Source organism: Rhamphochromis sp. 'chilingali' (genome assembly GCF_963969265.1).
Source record: "Rhamphochromis sp. 'chilingali' genome assembly, chromosome: 2".
Classification (NCBI taxonomy): domain Eukaryota; kingdom Metazoa; phylum Chordata; class Actinopteri; order Cichliformes; family Cichlidae; genus Rhamphochromis; species Rhamphochromis sp. 'chilingali'.
In genome coordinates, this window is record NC_137930.1 from 58,896,351 (window position 1) to 58,915,179 (window position 18,829).

The 18,829-nt window shown below is 39.1% G+C and overlaps 1 protein-coding gene across 6 annotated transcripts in view; it reads right to left on the reverse strand.

Moving 5' to 3' along the window:
- The window catches only part of mef2aa (myocyte enhancer factor 2aa), a 67,828-nt gene extending 50,278 nt beyond the window's left edge, over positions 1–17,550 (reverse strand). For 4 of the 6 annotated variants that reach the window (XM_080873061.1, XM_080873057.1, XM_080873062.1 and 1 more), the window contains exon 1: positions 13,223–13,374. The gene's annotated coding sequence lies outside the window, so the exon portion shown is untranslated. Of the gene's footprint in view, positions 1–10,708; positions 10,915–13,222; positions 13,375–17,315 lie in introns of those variants that run through there. The other 2 variants (XM_080873058.1, XM_080873059.1) reach the window with 2 other exon arrangements.
- Positions 17,551–18,829: the final 1,279 nt, after the last annotated feature.

Here is an 18,829-nt window from a genome sequence, read left to right on the forward strand (position 1 = left end):
CTTTAACAACCACTTTCTCTATCCCCCCCCCCCTTTTTTTGCCCTCCCCCTTCTTTCTTTTTTTTATTCTTTCATGCCATTTCTCATGATTTATTTTTCATCGTCTCTTTTTAATTCTCCCTTTCTTTAAACTCATGTTATACATTCCCTCACCTCAGTTTCCAAGGCAACTAATGAGACATAATTAACATGAGCTATCGCAAGGGCATGTGAGCAAAAAAGTGAAAAAGGAGGCTTTGAGAAATGTAGAGAGGTGGGGCAGTCTGCAAAACATGGACTTTCTGCAGCACTTCCCCTTCCTCTGTAAAGCATAGCTTGGGGGTGACATTTCTCACACAAGAGAGATTTGAATATCATTTCAAGGAAAGGCTAAAATGCTTATGATATGAACACCTTGAACGTGTTAAAAACAAAATTCATACAGTTTGCACTAAAGAAGATCCTGCAGGCCAAAACACTGAGACTGAAATCAGGAATGGCAAGTCTTTCATAGGTTGCTTACAGATTTAAGCACTGTTAGAATGTTTCTTGCCTTATTGCATTAGGTAATACGTTTCCCTACATATTAAATCAGTCTGAAGCTAATTCGATGAAGAAAGTATAAAAATGCATTGTTCAAAAGCAAACAGTGACCTGCATGTAGGGACAGTCACAAAGCCAGCAGTGAGTGCCTGCACTGAAATGGCAGCCAAGCAGACAGCGAGTGGTTAATCTGCCCTGATGACTGGAAGCTCAGTCCAACTCTCCAATGACCCAGCTGTAATCCCACAATGGATCAATGCAAGTTCAAACAATCCTCCATGCTGCTAGCACCTTGCTTGGGCTGGGGGGTGGTGGTGTAAGACAGGGACCAGGAGACAGAAAGCTACTTATCACCTGCAAAATGACATCAAAAGGAAAGAGAGCCCCACAGGATGAACTTGTTCTCACTGAGAATACGCTTCACTGTGGGCTACAGCATACTGTATAGACGACTGAGTGGAAATGATGTCGCTCTTCAGATAAACACCAGACACGTATTCAATCTGCAAAATATGAATGACGATGAGTGGATATAACAACTTGTAACTGAAGGACATCATATGCTGACAACCTTAGCAGACAGACATCCTCCATCTCACTCTCGCAGTACTGTCAGGGGATGAGAGGACTATGCAAGGTGACTTTGACTAACTGCCTTGGGGTTTCGTGAGAAAACGCCATTGACATTACATTAATTTCATGTCTCTTTTTTAACTGACTTAGTGCCACGGAGGCCTGGAGAATAGAAAAAAACCCCGAAACAGACATTTTGCTTTAGCTTCAAGGCATAGGCAGTAGGGATCTAGAGGCCAGGAAGACAACAGTGACAAATAGGTGACATGATGTGATACCAACTTTTTCCTCATTATACGAGTAATTTAACAGAAGGATGAGACATTCAGTCAGCAGATCAGGATAAATGTTAGTCAGAAACTTTCCACTGCAGCTCACGTGTGTTTAGGTTTGACGGCAGTTTTTGCCAATGAAAGACAGACAGAAAGAAAACAACAGAGAGAGAGAGTGAGAAGGGAAGTGTGAGAGAGAAGACAGTATGACTGTGTTAACTATGTGGAAAGATGTAAGGGAAACAAGACTAAAAGAAGCACCCCGCACCCATCCCAACCCACCTCTGTGGTAGTGTGGTAGTGTGGTAGTGTGCGGCAGCTGCGTTGTAACATAATTACTGCTGGGACACTTCTATTCCCAATGATCCATTTGCGTCAGTCAGGTTTTCGAGCCCAGCCAATGAATGGATTCTCAGTTTCTCAAGGATAAAGAGATGACCCTCACCTAACAGTTATATCCATTTCATGTAGAAAAGCTACTCTCCTCCTCAAGGTAAATCCCTTGATGCATATTTGAGTCAAACTTTCATGAACATAGAAAATCATGATAACTTCTTCGATGCACAGACAGGATGATGAATTATATCTCATTAAAAATGGACGTGCTTGATGACATAGATATACAGTTAAGTTGCTATATTGTCCTGTTAGCATAAGGATTTGCCTCTAAAATATTACCATCACTATTAAGTTACAGAGCTCAACATTTTAGTTCCCGGCTTTCCAGATGGTTATTTAATAAAACTTACCGACGTCCTGAAGCTCTCAGCAACTTGAAAAATGTGTTTAAACACTGAGATTAAAGGCTGCGTTAGCCCACGACCCAATGTTAGGTTTATGCCACAGCTACCTTATATTAATTGGCAATTACCAAAATCATTTTTTAATGTTTTAACGGTTAACCTGTATACGCAAGCTCTTTAATCAAAATTATATTTTTATGCTAAAATATATTTATTGTTGCTATTGTTACAATTTTACAAAAAAGCTGGAAAAAAATAGTAAAGTATATCATTATCTTTTGGTTAATTTGCAAATTACAATTATTTGCTTGTATTTCTAAACAGAAATATTAGTTTAATAGTTTTAGTGGTTGCATGTTATGCTTGATTTATTTTTTGACTTCTCAGAAAAGTCCAGTGTGATGGTTTAAATTAGAGCTGGGCGATAGAACGATAACGATATGTATCGCGATATAACTTTTACTCGATAGAGAAATTAAGCTATCGCGATAGACCTCGCCGCTCTTGTCCTCAAAAAAAAAAAAAAAAAAAAAAAAAAAAAAAAAAAAAGGTCAGCCAATCCAAATTAAGTAGCGCAGAGCCGAACCAATCACAGCCGCAGCATCACGTCGCGTGACTTGTTACGTACAGCACAAGTGCCAAGCCGCACGTGTGTTTGTTTGGGAAGCAGCCAGCGGGTAATGGAGCCAACGCGTAATGGAGGAAATGAGTGTGCCGACTAGAAAAATCAACCGAGCGTGACCGAAGAGAAAACAGATGATGGTTCCAATGCCGGAGAGATTGTCAAACGGAAGAGCCATAGAAGTTCCGTAGTGTGAAGGTATTTCGGCTATTTCAAGTCTGACAAAAACAGAGTAGCGTGCACTGTAAATTGTGCCGAAAGCAAGTCTGGAAATACAATAAACTGGTGCATGCGTCACACTGTGCGCCACGTTATTGTTTCGGTGAAATGAATTTCTACAATACTGTTACTGTTAATTCTACTCTCTGCAGTGTTTAAATGCTTACATATACACACAGTTACTGTCCCTCCACACATACGACTCGGTTCTCCTTCTATGCCCCAGCTTTGTTTACTTTTTCCCACCGAAGCTTCTAGACTTCTGATTGGCCAGCATTTCGGCACGGTTAGGAATCTAGCGCCACCTGCTGCTTTGGCATGTTCATAGCAGCGTTTTCCTTCATTTCTGCCTTTATGTGTGGACGGGATTATTTTTAAAACAAAAACGGAAAATCTCAGTTTTCAAAAATACCCGTGTACGTGTGGACGTAGCCTCAGTCTCTGACTGGAAGCGCTAATTCGTCATTCGGCTTTTGTCAGACTAAAGTAACTGTTAAAACTGTTTGAAAAGCTAAGCTATACAACAAGGAGAGATTGAGAATTTTCTTTTAGTTCTCAGTTTATTTGATATTGACAAAAGTTAGTCAGTTTTGTCTGTTCTTCTGTAAAACAAACTAAGATTTATTTTTAGAATTAATATTTTGTTTCTAAGTGGAATTGACAATTTAGTCTGTTTCGTTTGTTCTATTTTGAAACTTAAACGCTTTAGCGGCTGCCTTTTGTGTAGTTTGCAATATTTGCCTTTATTTATCTGAAAAAGTCTCATGTTCCTAAAGTACATCTACCCTGTTGAACTTATTATGGGAAATAAATATTTAAAAACAAGCTGCTGATTATTTCACATTTTACTTGTGAGCAACGGCACATTTAAATCTTACAAATATAGTTATTTGGCTTATATCGTGATAGATATCGTTATCGCCTGAAATGGAAAAAACATATCGTGATATGAAAAAATCTCATATCGCCCAGCTCTAGTTTAAATGTTGGTTTAAAAATGTGAATTCAGTTAATCTAATGCAGTATTTTTGAATTTTAAACAAATTTTTGACACAGTTCCATGATATTTGTGTGTTCTAGATTTAATGACAGGTGGTCGAATAAACTTGTCTTGTTCTGCTTTTTGTTTTTTAATCTCCAACTTGAGAAATCATTAAGAAAAATTACTGTGCAAAGGCACTTTTTTCAATCAAGCAACCTGGAAATACCAGGACTCACTGTCTATGCTTACATTTTAAGTTTCCATGCTAACCTGCTACTTTGGTGCAGGACTGACGGACTGACTTGCGCATTTAAAATTTATAAGTTTTGTTTGGAGGGAATATTTTACTTTCTTTTCTTGTTTGTTTCAGTATTAATATAGCTACTTTTTGGATTATTAATTAATTTATTTATTTGAGACGCCACAAATCACACAAAAGACTTAACTTTATGTCAAAACATTTTTTATGCTCTCTGGAAGAGACATTTTGATTTTTAACTTACTATTTGGTTAATTTTGTATTTGTTGTTTGGTCGAGTGTGTAGGACAGATAAACACTGGAACAGTCTGTAAATACAGTTATAGTTAAAAAACGAAGCCAGTTTCTCTTTGTTTCTCCCTCCCCACCATTGTCATTTTTTTAAATTTAAATAATTTTTTTTCTGAACATAGGCTACTGCCTTTCTTTCTTTCTTCCTTTCTATTATAAGTCTGAGTAAAGAAATCGCTGCATTTGGGTGCACCTGAAGAGGCTGCATTTGCTCGCAGCTGCAAGATGGTGCCATTAAAGCAGAGCTATTATTTTTTCTGTTGACTATTTCTTCTACATTCAACCAACATTATTAGCAAACTTACTCATGGGTAAATAAATAAATCGCTCTTCTAAAAACGATTGGTGAAAGGCTCAGCCTGTCGTCAGTCAATAAATTTGTCCAATCGCCCAACCTTATCACAGTCCTTACAACTGTTTCTTTATAACCTTAAACCCTGAAAATGTGATATATATTTCTTACTGATAAAAATTGCATTATGTGGGAAATGTCCATACCAACTGGCAGCTGTAGCTTTCTGGTAAGCAACATCTCATTGGTCCTTTTCTATGTGGTATACTTGCCTACCACTCTGTTATGAAATTCTAGTGTTTTATTTGTCTGTTACTGAGAACTAATTAGCAGGTATTTATCTGTGATCATAAAGGCTATGGATGTAGCTTGCAAAACAAGTTTGCTAGCATTGGCTGATAACTTAGCTCTTCCCCCTTCTTTCATCTACATATAATCACTTCAGATGGCAACAGGCAGAAAAATTGGAGTCCAGAAACGAATGGGTTACACCCACTTTTTTACATGCAGTCTGTTCTCCAACCACCAAGACTGCTCTGTTGAAGTGGCACATTATGCGCCAAGTAGTGCTTCTGAAGAAAGCCGTACTACTGTACTACTGTTTAAAAGTATGTTAAACAGTAGTACAGATATTGACTCTGAGTCACAGTATGAGTTTTTATAACATATTTTCTTATTTGTATTTGCAGAGGCCAAGTGTTCAACTAGATTTTGGAATTTCTTTAGGCAACAGCATTTCCCATAGTATCACACCATGATTCAGCTTAAGAAACTTTTCAACTCCTGATGTGCATAAATTATTTATAATCAGCCAGTCGTGCTATGTTAAAGTCATGAAAAATTATGTCATCCTAAACACATTTGACATATTAACCTCTAACTGCTCAGCTCATATTAACTCTGTTAATACAGATTGTGTATCTGAGGAAAATCCCTCCATCACCATACTCCCTGTGACTTTGTATGAGCTTCAAAAGATATCGTCTTAACATGACACATTAGCAATGAGGACATTATATAAACAAACACTTCCTGTGTTACCCCTTTGCTCTAACTGATGAAGTATTTTCAGTATTTCCCTATTTTCAGTATTTCATTATTTTTGTTGCTTATTGCTCTGTTCACTGTGTTACACACAAACACACATGGAATAATAAAAATTAATGCATGCATGCTCCTAGAGGTTTATAAATTTGCATAGAATTACAGTGTGGCTCTGTGGTCTGATTTGGTATGATGGCATGTGTCCATTTGCACGGTTGTCTATCATAAGATGGACTTCTCACCAGGGAACAATAATAATGCCAAACCCATAGGGAGCAATAGTTCCCCCCCCCCCCCCCCCCCCCCCCCCCCCCCCCCCAAACCTACCAGTAAGCCTGTGAGCTGTGTTAAGTGTCATGGCAGCCTTTTGATGTTGCACAGACCGCAACTCAGAAATGGTAAACAGCAAAGATGAACCAAGATCTTCCTCCAGGGGGAATCCACAGTGTAAGGATATTAGGGACGTTATGCATAATGCGTCTCAGCAGCAGCGCATTTACCCAATCCCAACATGTCTTTTTTAAACACTGGGAACCGAGATTAGACACAGAACTTCTAGATATCCAATTCTCCACCAGCATTTGGAAATCCACATGAAGATTTTACTAAATAAAAAGCATGTTTTGGAACACATACATGGGGTCCATATTGTTTAGGGGTATGGTGACTGGGTGTCTTCGGAGAATGTCTGCTTTTAATGGGGAAAAAAATTAAAAAGCTCAGAATAAATATTTGATTTTCTCTTCCCATTTTTATCTTCCACTCAATGCCTCTTTCCCACAGTGTTCCATTACATAAAAGGTTTATGCAATCTGAGCAGTGAGGATGGCCATGAGTCATAACAACAGTGAAAAGGCTAGCTAAAGTAGCACTGATTTTTTTTTTCTTAGAATTTTATGTTATAGAATTGGTCTTTTAATGATCGCATGCAGACCTGTGATTCATGCATTTCATTTCATTTATATTACATTTAAAATAATGAAACTGCTCACTCATCTCTCCGTACCACATGGCTGAGAGATGATGGAAGTGTGAGAGAAAAAAGTAGGTTTTGCTAAATCATTTTGTCATAGTGCTTCATGTTGTTAAGGCTCCTTCAGGTCACAGTGGGTGACAGTTTTCATTTTTAATAATCACTCACGTTATCACTTTGCTTTTGTGAATGACAGTAAACATCAGTTTTAATGAGGCTTTTCCTGAAAATGTGCAAGGCAGATCTGCCCATTCTAGTCTGATATGTATTGACATGAATGATTATCATTCACTGAGCAAATAATGAAATGGGTATTTCACGAGCTATAGCCTACAGTTTCTCCCAGATCAGATGATATGTGTTAGCTGTCACATGAACACTGTGTGCAAACATGCACAGAGAGAGACAGAGAAGGGGAAGACAGAAAGACCCCAAAGGCCTTCGCACAACTTGTCTCTCCAGGAAACAGAAAGATTCCTGGAGAGGCTCTGGCCCTGTGTCCCAGCTTCAAATAGCTAATTGCCTCAGGCCCTCTATCCCAGGGCCAGCGGCTCATGATGAATCCCGACCTCCCTAATCGCAATACCCGCTGTGAACACCTCTGTAAGCTGGACCAGTGACAGAGGTTCAGAGGAGGATTGAAACAAAGTAAAGAACAACCCAGTCTGACATGAATCCAGGATGGCAACAGCCAGTGGAAACACTACACTATTTTCACCTAGATCGGCAGCCCACAGCACACAGATGGAAAGTGGACTGGGAGAAAGGAAGAGGACAGACGGGCAGACGCACAAACAGCGGGCAGACTCAACACCTCACTTGCAATCACAGTCACACTATGAAGAGCTGGGATTTGGAGACTGGAGATGCAAAGACAATCATTTCTGAATGCCCTGGATTTAAAGGGACAAGTTTTGACTGAATTAAAATGCAAAAAAAGAAAGAAAAGAAGAAAACATGGCCTGACTATGTACAAGAAAGAAAAAGTAATATTTAATTTTCTGGATGATTTCAGAAGTAAAATGATATGTAACTATTGAACTCGGCCAGACTTGCACTTTAACTTAAGTGGGCAACATAAAAAAGACAATCTCATCATCCTGAATCTACAGAAAAACATACTCAGTGCACAATGGTTTGGAAACTCAAATGCATAACTCACTGCAATGTTCATGGTGCTATAGCTGTGCTCAAACAGTAGAGACAGAAGACAACTTTAAACTGTAAGTCAGAGCCCTGCGGTGAACCGGAGCAGCTTCCACAGAGCAGAGGGGGCTGGGGTCACTTCCTTTCCCTGTTCATATGGCTGATGTGTGCTGGAGAATAATAGGAGGAATCACATCCCCCCAGCTGTTCTAGTTCACAAAGCTTCTCAGACAGACAGAAAAACAAGGATATTACAGACAAGGCCTTCTTCCTGCAGATGAATTGGCCACAGGGCCGGTCCAGCTACAGGAGATCCAACTGTTCCTTCCCAGAAGCTACTGAACTTTTAGTCAATGGGCTTTGTGTATGAGCTGTGACACCTAAGTCTCACAGCTGTAATGAATACACCAGCCATTGATAAACACTTTTTAATGCATTCGACTTTTATTTTTGGTAACCTAATGGACGGCTAGATTAAGTGGCTGTAACTGATGAATCAAAGAGCCTATATTAGCCCTCTCTAACAGCACAGTAAACACCTCCATCACTTAGACAACAGCAGACTTTGAAGAGAGTTTTACTTTGCACACAGTTCAATTGTTTGTCTGTTGATGAGGCTTCTACTTCATCGCCTCTATACAAAGACAGAGAAGTTAAATCTCCAGCGAGAGAGGCTTTTTAAGATCTACAGTAGAGCATGAGTAATTCAATACAGTGGGGTATATTAGCAATCATGGGAGATCTTTTGATCTAGTAAATTATATTATAATATATTCCTTTGATTTATGTGTTTTTCAAAAAGTCTCATTAAGATGCGGCTAAAATGCAACTCAGCAAAGACATGTCTTTCTTAACTTCAGCTTAGTTTTGTACGTGATATTGTTTAGCTACATCATTGACTAATATTAGGTCTCCATGCAGGACAACAAGATGAAAACAAGGTGAAAAATACTGACTGAAAGCACGGGACGCGCATGTTTTCGCTCTACGTCTTTTGAGTTTGGCTCACTCACTTCAGAAATGAAGCACAGTGTGATTCTGTGGTTTTTCGTGCAGTCCAGAAAGTCAAAGAGGCGAGGAGGCATCTTAAAGGTGTTAAATGATTTGACTTGTTAAAGTCATCACCTTTGCTCTAGCACATGCTTCCACAGTCTACCCTCCCAAACCACACCAACTGTGGAAGGCCAGTTTATGCTTAACACAGTAGCCACAACCCAAGAAACCAAGAAATTCTGAGTTTAAAAAAAAGCAATAGCATAATTTTAAAAAAAAAACATTAAGACTTGATTCTTCACCATTATAGTCTGCTTGCATTATGGATACAAATAAACTGACAGGGTACAGTGGCAAAAGCAGGCTGACAGCATTACAGTGTGGCTCTGTGTGAGGATCTTCCTGCTGAGTCTCCTGTGTGGTCCAGGTTGCAGAGGTGAAGAGACCTCCAGCCAGGCCTTGTTTGAAAGAGCAGGAGAGACAGGAAAAGACGGTGCGGCCTTAAGCTGCTCTGCCCTGCTCAGCAGCACATGTGCTGAGTGAGCCAAAAGGGTGGCTTACCACCAGAGGTCTCAGTCAAGGGCAGGACAGTTGAAAGGTCACTGCTAGCTGTCTTGCTATACAAACAGTACCTCAGTGAGTAATGCCTTCACCCTCTGAGCTGTTATAGAGCTTTAAAAAAATACTAGAGATGATGAGCATAGTTTATAACTGTCAATTAAATGTAAGCATTCAATCAAAGAGCTATGATTTTTTTAAAATAATTTTTCTAAATAATTTTATATTGTTTATCAGCGCCTTAGCACAAGTTTTGCCAGTGGGCTTTGTGATGTCTTAATTAAATTTCGGTTTATTTTGTGTATTTTAATCAGTCAGATACTTCACGCAAGTTGCTGTTGTCAGTCACCCAGTGCTAGTTCATGCCCATATCAGTGGTTCACGGTCACAACACATGAATGTTCTGTCTTTAAAGTAAGGCACCGGCACTAACCAAAGACCCATAGTGACTCCCACAGTCCAGAATTTATCAGACATCTGATCTGATTAGCATTAACAAAATTAAAAGAAAACATGTAACTAAACATGAGTAATTATATGTATATATTTATAATAACAATTAATAGTCCATTGGGAGCAGTCTACAGTTAGCTGTAGCCTAAAACATTATCTCCCAGGCTCAAGATTCTGCATCCAACCTCCAGGTCTCACAGAGGAACGCTGGAATCTCCATGCTGATGATACAGCTCCAGTAAGGAGTTCCAACAAACAATGAATCACGCTAAGATGTTTTAGTTAGGAAGACTGATTATTGTTATGCATCTGACTCTTTTAAACATAGATATTAATTCAAGTTCTTGCAAAGAAAAAAAAGCATACCACAAATTTAAAAGAACGATAGCCGTGCAAAGAAGAAAAACAGAGAAAAGACAACTGTGCGTTAAAAAAAAGTGTCGCCTCAAGCTAATTGCCGTCAGTGAACAGACTCAGTATCTTGTAGCAAGTTTAACGGACCAAACCAACTCACACAGCTGGAGCGGTGTTGGGGGTGCTAGAGAACACAGTATAATGAGTTTAAAGTTAATAACTAGCCTGGTATAGACACAACTTCAAGGATTCACAAAATAAAACTAGGGATTCAAAACACAGACAGGTAAATAACCATGCAAGAAATTTCAAATAAATATAGCAATCAAACTACACTGTATAATACTATAATAGCCATAAGGGCCTTAATTTTCTTAAGAAATCTGCAGCATAAAAGAACAGCTTGGCTTACCAAACAACCAGAGAAACACTATCCTCTTTAACGGGCCAAGAATGTTCAGCTTCTATCTCTTATTTTTTATTCAATGCATCCTTGGCTTTCAGCTCTCTGCTGTTTTGTCCTCCTTGAAAAAAAAATGTCCTGGGAGGAGGAGAGTGAAGGAGAAAAGACTTTCACTCAGTGATTCAGAGGCATCGTGTAAACGCCAGCATTCTCCTTCTGACAACCGGCGTTAATTGCAGATCCGACTCGCCCACACACTCCACATTTCTCCTGGAAGGAGAAGCTGAGACACTGAGATTGAAGTGGGATGAGGAGTGCAGTAAAAGATGCTGCAGCTGCCCATTCCTCGCACCGTCACCACCTCTCATTTCTCCCTTTCCACTGAGAACTTGTGCTGAGACGCAAACAAGCGCTTACGCACATTTACACAGGCATGCAGGGGCACACAAACATCCCATATAACAAGGCTAAAACAGTTACTAAACACTGGTAGTCATTGTGCAATACCAGCCATAACGATTAAATAAATACAGGACAAAACTCTCATATTATCAAAGCTTTCTGTGTGCTTGTCTAATGGACGCTATAGAACATTTGAGGTCTCTGAGGTTAGTGCAACAGTTCACAGCGCACGTGAGAAAGACATTTACGGCAGCCCTATCTGTGCCTTCATACTCATTCCTTTGACTAATACATGACATAAATTGTTAAAATGATATTCATTTCAGCACGATGAAAAAATCCCTCATCCACACATTAGACACAGGAGGTCACGTGATGTAGATCATGAGCAACAAGGCCCATTACTGGCGAGGCCTGGGGCAGCACAGAAGCTAATGACTGCAGATTGGAGGGTGCTTTAATGCTTTGCTTTAGAAATCACTGGCAACCAGCTGGTACGGTAACGTGCATGCTTTCAGAGTAGCGGTAGCACAAAAAGGACAGTGAGAAAATGCAAGTACCCTTTAATGCTGCTGTAACAACTCGTGCCCCTAGAAAAACAATGAAATTTGTCATTAGTTCAACCTGATAAGGGGGTAATATACTGTAAGCAGTAAAATAGTTACAACTGTGGTAAAGACAAAGTCACGTTTTATATATGCATGCAACATACAGAGGGGTTTTTTTTTCAACACGGCAAAACATAAGTTTGATTTTGCTGGGTTTTATCCACACAAAAGGCAGTTTATACGTTCAAATGTGAAGCACAACCAAATATTTTCCACACAGTAGATCCACTCATGAATGAGCTTATAAAATCAGGACAATTTCAAGTCTTATTTTCAGTTTCAACTGAATAAAAACTACTCCTTCTGTGCAATATTAATGAGCTATGCAGGGTGTAGCATACACTAGAAACATTTGAGAAGGTCAGGTTACCGTTGGCCATTTCCCACTCTGGCCAGGGGTTAAGGTCACCAGAGTGCCAGAGATTCAAAGAAACACCAGGCAGCAAAGGTTCTCTCGCACAATCTCCGCTGGCCAAAGATCCTTATGCAGCTTAACTTAAAGGTGCGATGCCCCTGTCACTATGCCTGTCACTTAAATGCATAAAATGTGTCACCTTCAAGTGAACTTATTAACCAGGGAGAAATCTTTAAGGTCAAAGATCATCTAAAATATCTCACATCAATTCACTTGATTGGGCACGCTTTGGCTGAGCATATTTCAGTTTTAACCAGTCGCATATCCCTTCATCTATTTCAACTAACTATGAAAATATATAGTACATATATGTATACATATACAATATAGGCAACTACCTCAGCTTTGACTTTTATCATGCCAATTGCTCTAATGAAAGAAAAAGTTTGTTTATTCACGTTATAATGCTGTACATCTACAAATTAAAAAATACCTGCATACATAAAATGTATTTTATTTTACTTTTTTTTTTTATTAAAGGAGGTTAGGTGTTTAAGGAAAACATACAATCTGCAGTAAACTCACGCCAGACAACTTTTTTATTACCACTGTCACCGTGTGAGCTCGCCTGATGTTGTCAGTGTGATGGCTCAACAGTGTTATTATATACACACTGATTACTATTTTCCCCCAGGAGACTCGCCCGTTTTACAAAGTATGGCTAATCATTTCACACTCTGGACAACAAGTCAGAATCTGTGTGAGTTTTAAGACTCACAATTGACAAACCGACCATGTAGTCGAGCTTCTAGTACAACGTATTACCGGCTTAGAGATGAGTCCTATAAAAGTTTTTAACAATTGACAGATATCAACAGCGCGCGCGTCTAGCTACACCCTCCCAAAATACGACACTTGGGTATTTTACGACACGGAAAGCGACTAATTACCAAGTGTGACTTATATTAAATGACGCCACTTTTTACGCTGTCTTCTCGCAAAAGCTACATGTTATTAGGATACGATAGATAGATGTCTCCTAATGTCTCCCAAATCCACACTCTACGTCTCCCTCTTGCGCTTTTCTACACTCACTCTCACTGTAGCTACAGTATCGCTGCCACACTCCGCAACATTGTTTCTATTTCCGTTACTCACCTTTACTCCCAAGTCAGTCGCTGTATATAGACACTCTATATCGGTGACTCCAGTGGATAAACGTAATTTCAGTTCACATTTACACGCTGACTGCTATTTTAGGGGGAGCTGACAAACTCAGAAAAGCCAGTCTCCCTCTTGTCAGTGAGACTCCTCCCCTCATCTGACGAACTGCCTCTGCCCCCCACTCCCTCCTTTCTCTCTCCCTCTCTCTCTCTCTCCACTATCTCTCTCACACACAGCGTCAAAACATGTAGAGAACAAGCTGTCTAAACAGTGTTTTGTTTTTAAACTTCAACATTCATGTGAGGTGAACATTAATCCATTTTGTGCTCATTTTCAGACATGGAACTACCCCCTCAAAAAATTGTACAAAATCAAAGAAAACAATTATAGAAGCATGTCCTCAATTCCTCTTACTTTAAGGCGCATTTTTATTTAAAAAGCTACTTTTCCGAACTCACTGGCCTCGGCCTCATTACAAACTACATTTGACGTCATATCTCTAAGACAACAGCGATGGAATTCGGTTTGAAGGGCAGTTCCGTCGGCCGATGAAAACTCGCAGCGCCCCGTGAGCAGCTAATCGGAGCGGGAAGGCGGGACCTTCGTGACTCCCATACGGGCATGTCACGTGTATTTGCGGGGGTCATCGTCACAGGAGGTGTGGCTAGCAGGGGCTGTAGTGGCGAGTGGCCCGCCCCGCTGTTTATACTGGCGTTTGGAGGCAGGTGTCATTTTCTCTTGCAATTATGCGTTTATTATAGATTTGATAGACTTGATTCTGGAGCAAATTTACAAATGAGTGGCTATTACGATTAAATGTGGCAGTTTAAAGCTGTTTGAAGCTAACAGGGCTTTCTGGTTTGAAATGGAGCCTGAATAGAAGGACCCTTTTCTTCTATTTTAAATACGAACTTGGACTGTATTTACCAAGAAACTATTCTAGCTACAATTTACTTTATAGATTTATCGCATAAGATTTATTTCTTGATGTCTTACTACCCAACAGCAGGTTAACATAAACTCTGTCTTAACAAGGTACGCCAGGTTACGCCTCACACAAGTTAATTATTCATTTTAAAATAATTACATTTGTTAGCATAATAACCCTTTTCCCCTCCAAGATTAAAAACATAAATGAAAGAATGTCCTTGATATCCTTTTGTGGTTTTGCTGCTTTATTAAAGGATCCACTTCCTGAATCCTCAGTCTTTCTAAGAGTGAAACCCAGAAGTCTCACAAAAGTTTTACACATTAAACTACATTATCTATTTGTGAAGGAATAGAATCACTCTTTCATATACAATAGCTTTTTGGGTAGCACATTTTTATTAATATACAGCTGATAAAATCAATTTTAGATCACAAGGAGTAACCAAACTTTCAGTGTCTGAATGTTTTCACTTCCTCTAAATACTTTAGAAATGGTAGTCAGAGCAGCAATTTTGTATCTCTGCAAACACACTGTATGGTTTGATGGTGCTATGATGAAACATTTTATACTTATTCAGGAATGACGGAGAGGGTTTTGTACAAAGTTGATTAGTGTTTGTTTCGTCTGTGGTGCATTGTGTTATCTAAGTCACCAGTTAGTTTGAGCTGTAAAAAGAAAGGCTGTGTTTAGTGTTCCTGGGACCTCCTGACTCCTCATAAGTCTAAAGCAAGAAGTCAACATACCTTTAAAAAAAACTATTAAAACACAAAATGTCACAGCCTTGGAATAATTAGGCCAAGAAACAGCAAACTAACAGATTAAATGGCAAATCAGTTAGTTTCATTCTATCATGGACTTGTGACCTGTCCACACTGTATCCTGGAATATGCTCCAACATCCCCCACCCCCCACCACCTTATTAAACTGAATTGGATCAGCACTAAAGAAACCCTGTCTTTCTCAAGACTTTTCTCAAGACTTCTCCCTCCGTGCCAAAAAACCAAAAAAAAAAAAAAGCCAAAGTGATGAAATTAAATTTTAGAATAAGTCCTTAAACAAAAAGGGAGTAATAATGTTTCCATTCTATCTACAGCTGTTGATTTACACTGCCCTACCATTTGATTCTGAAAATCATGCTAGCATTTTAAATCATAACATCATATTGCCAGGTAACGTACATTTCTGGTTGTTCTTTCGTGGGAGGCCATTTAATTATTATTTTTTGTGTGTTTCCCAAATTTACTATGTATTTATAAGCACCACATGACAGGGTTAGCAAGTTTTGTTTTGTTCTGTTTTGATTGTTAAATATTGAAGTACTTTTAGTCTAATGAGCAATTCATGCAGTTGTTACACTTTGATGAAGTCATTGAAGCCTTTCCTGTAATTTCTGGATGGCTGAAAATTGTAGTCAATAGCAAAAAATGAATATTTTGCACCCAGCAGTGCTTATATTATAACAATGCTGGTGCGAGATCTATCTTTGAAAAGATTTTTCTTTTCTTTATCCAGACAGAGAAGAACATATACTTTGTGTACTTTAATAAGTATTATTATGTTGTCTGTGTGGTAAAAGTTCAACCCTCTTTGATATATTGTAGCATATAAAAGTGGTATAATATATTACATAATATATGATGTATGTTTTCAAAGTGACTGAATCTGTTAGCGACTCATGTGTGGTATTCTGTTATTAGAAGATTAGTACTACTACATTGTTAGTACAACAATATTACATCTCATAACCAAAACAAAAATCAGCATTGTTTCAGCTTTGTCGTGATCCTTTATGAGTTCCAGCTGGTTCTTATTAGGGGTGCAACGATACACAAAATTCATGGTTTGGTTTGATACTTTGGTGTCACGGTTCGATATTTTTTCGATACAAACAAAATGTTCATGCCTTTTTAAATTATCATTTATTAAAATTATAAATATATATTTTAACTCAAAAGTACAGTTTTTAAATTTAATGTTGCTGAAACAACAAAATAAAAAAAATTAATCGATCTGATCGAGAAATCACTCATCTTGGGAAAAGAGAGTTTATTACAGAGAAATGACTCTTTCCAAAATAAAAGCTATACTATACGCTTCTTCTGGGGTATATTCTCAGCAGCATATTAAACATATCAGGTCCCCATAAGGAGACTCATGTGCTAACTGCTGTCTAAATGACTCGGGTAAAGTTTGTAGCATGTGTGCTTGTTGTTTTTGTCTACTTCCACTTTGCACTAGGATGATGTCGGTGTAAATGTGCTGTCATATTCGTTGTGTTCCCACTAGCGCTGTCAGCGTTAATCTCGTTAAAATGACATTAACGCCATAATGCGGCAAATCTCCGTTAACAAGTTGCCACGGATCACCCCGTGCTTGGGGCTGGACAGCGTCAACAGGTTAACAAGCTAACTGCGCTAACGCACTAGTTCCCACAGCTTGAGCATTGCGTGACACATCCGATATACTGTTTTACTTTTGTCCATGATGCACCAGGGTCATGCTTCACATGAAAACCAAGATAGTTCCAAACGCCAGATCTGAATGAGGGTGGGGGAGGTTCAGTTTCGGGTAGCGTTGAGGCAGTTGCCATGTTGCGACGAGCTTAGCTTCTGTCTTGCTAGCTTGTGCTGCGCTCAGTGGATCTGCACTCGACAGTGCAGCCTAGGCGGAGTAGGCGCAGATCCACTGAGCGCTCAACACAGACAGCATCGTCAGAAGAAAAGTTGATAAAACAAATAAAAAATGTTGTATTGTTCGATACATATGCGTACCGAACCAAAAGCACTGTATCGAACGGTTCAATATTGATACAAGTATCATTGCACCCCTAGTTCTTATATATCTAAGTTCTAAGATATCACCTTAGCAGCACTTTTGCGTTAACGTGTGTTACCATCATCTCAAACTGAGGCTAGCAAAAAAGAACAAACAACAACAAAATCTTCTGCTATTAAGAATACAGAAGAACATCATTGTAGTGATCTGCATTACCTGTGTCAGTTTAATCCAATAAAAAGCAGTAGACTAATATATGAAAAGCTATGTGCAACCCATATTATCCTGGATGGGAGATAAAACTTAAAATGACATTAGCATCACATTTCGCTTCACATCCTGAGTGAGGACTTCAAGCCCTTTGTGACACCTGTGTCTTACCTGTTGTTCTACATGCGCCTTCACAGAACCTGCTGTTCCAATCTCTACCTTTCCTTCTGCAAGCATTGACTTTCCTTTTTTCTTCTTTCCGTTCTGCCCACAAGTCTTCTTTCTGCTGCTTTGTGTCACTCTACCCACTGATTTACCTCAAAGCCAGACCAGCTGGCTTTGGATGCTTCCCTCAGAGCCCTACGAGGCCCGTCTTCACACCCTGTTCTTTCTCTTGTCCCTTGGTCTCTCTGCCAGCACAGAGCAAGGGGCAGTGGTTTGAAGGGTAGGACCCCAGATGGACATAGACATGTCGGGCATGCATTATGTGATGGGGCTTGGCTCACGGCTCTCTAGACCAGCCACAGCTGTCAGTCATAGCTTCACAGATGAAGGTGTTGAGGACTTTTTTTTAACCCCCCTACTCTGTGAAAAGGATCATAAGAATAAAAAACAATTTTTTTCTAACACAAACAGTTTTTTAAAGAGTGAATGCTAATGTAGTTCATGAGAGAGTTTGTTTTTTTTGAGTGAAACAAGTCACAAGTCACAATATTTTTCTCATATATCAAACGTTTGTTTGCCTTTATCAATTAAGCAGCTTTTTTTTTTTACACATATGACACAGCAAGTGATGCATTTCAACCAGCTGAACGGACATGCCAAATAATGGTTTGTTCCAGCAGGGTTTTGATGCCGACAGCTGGCATTTCCAACTTACATTGCGCCAGACCACAAATAGACCCAGACACTCTCCAATTAAAAAATGCATGCAGCTAGCTTTATTAAGCCGTACAAGTCAAGTCTGATCTATCTTATGATCGCGAGGAAAGAAATAGATGCTTGTGTTGTAAATGAGAAAAACACAAACAGAACTCAAAGTCACACAATTTCCTAAGACAGCAGTCAGACTACAAGGATCTAAAATAACATTTCATTATCTGAGGCTCATTAAAACAACAGTTCTAAAACCCCTCAACACTCCTCACCAATCACCGGTTCTCTCCTCGCTGCGCATTACACCTTAGTCATGGGACATGCACTGCTAAAAACTGTCATGCTGAATATCACTGATATAACTGAATAACTACACTTATAATGACTCTGATATATAAGTCAACCATTAGAAAAACAGTAGTATACCTTCTTAAATAACCACCAAATAAGTTTATTTATTAAATGTGAAAGTAACAGAGTTGCATAAGATGAAAATACTTTCAGTCTCGGAAGAGATTTAACAGCATCATAGAAAAGTGTCGATTGATTGAAATTATATTTTTTTCAAAGTGCTACAGCTTTTCCTCCAGACTGATTTTAATCATATTAATGGTACAGAAAGTCTTCCAACAAAGTCATATCTGAGTCGACCGCAGCAATGTGTTAGATAATCAAGATCGAGATCTAAAAATACTCCGTGTCTCACAGTTTGAAAGTCTTCTCTCATTACCCACTGTAATTAAAAGTAACCAAGGCATTCAAGCTCCAAATAGCAGACAACTGTTAATGTGAAGAGGTGACACTTGAAA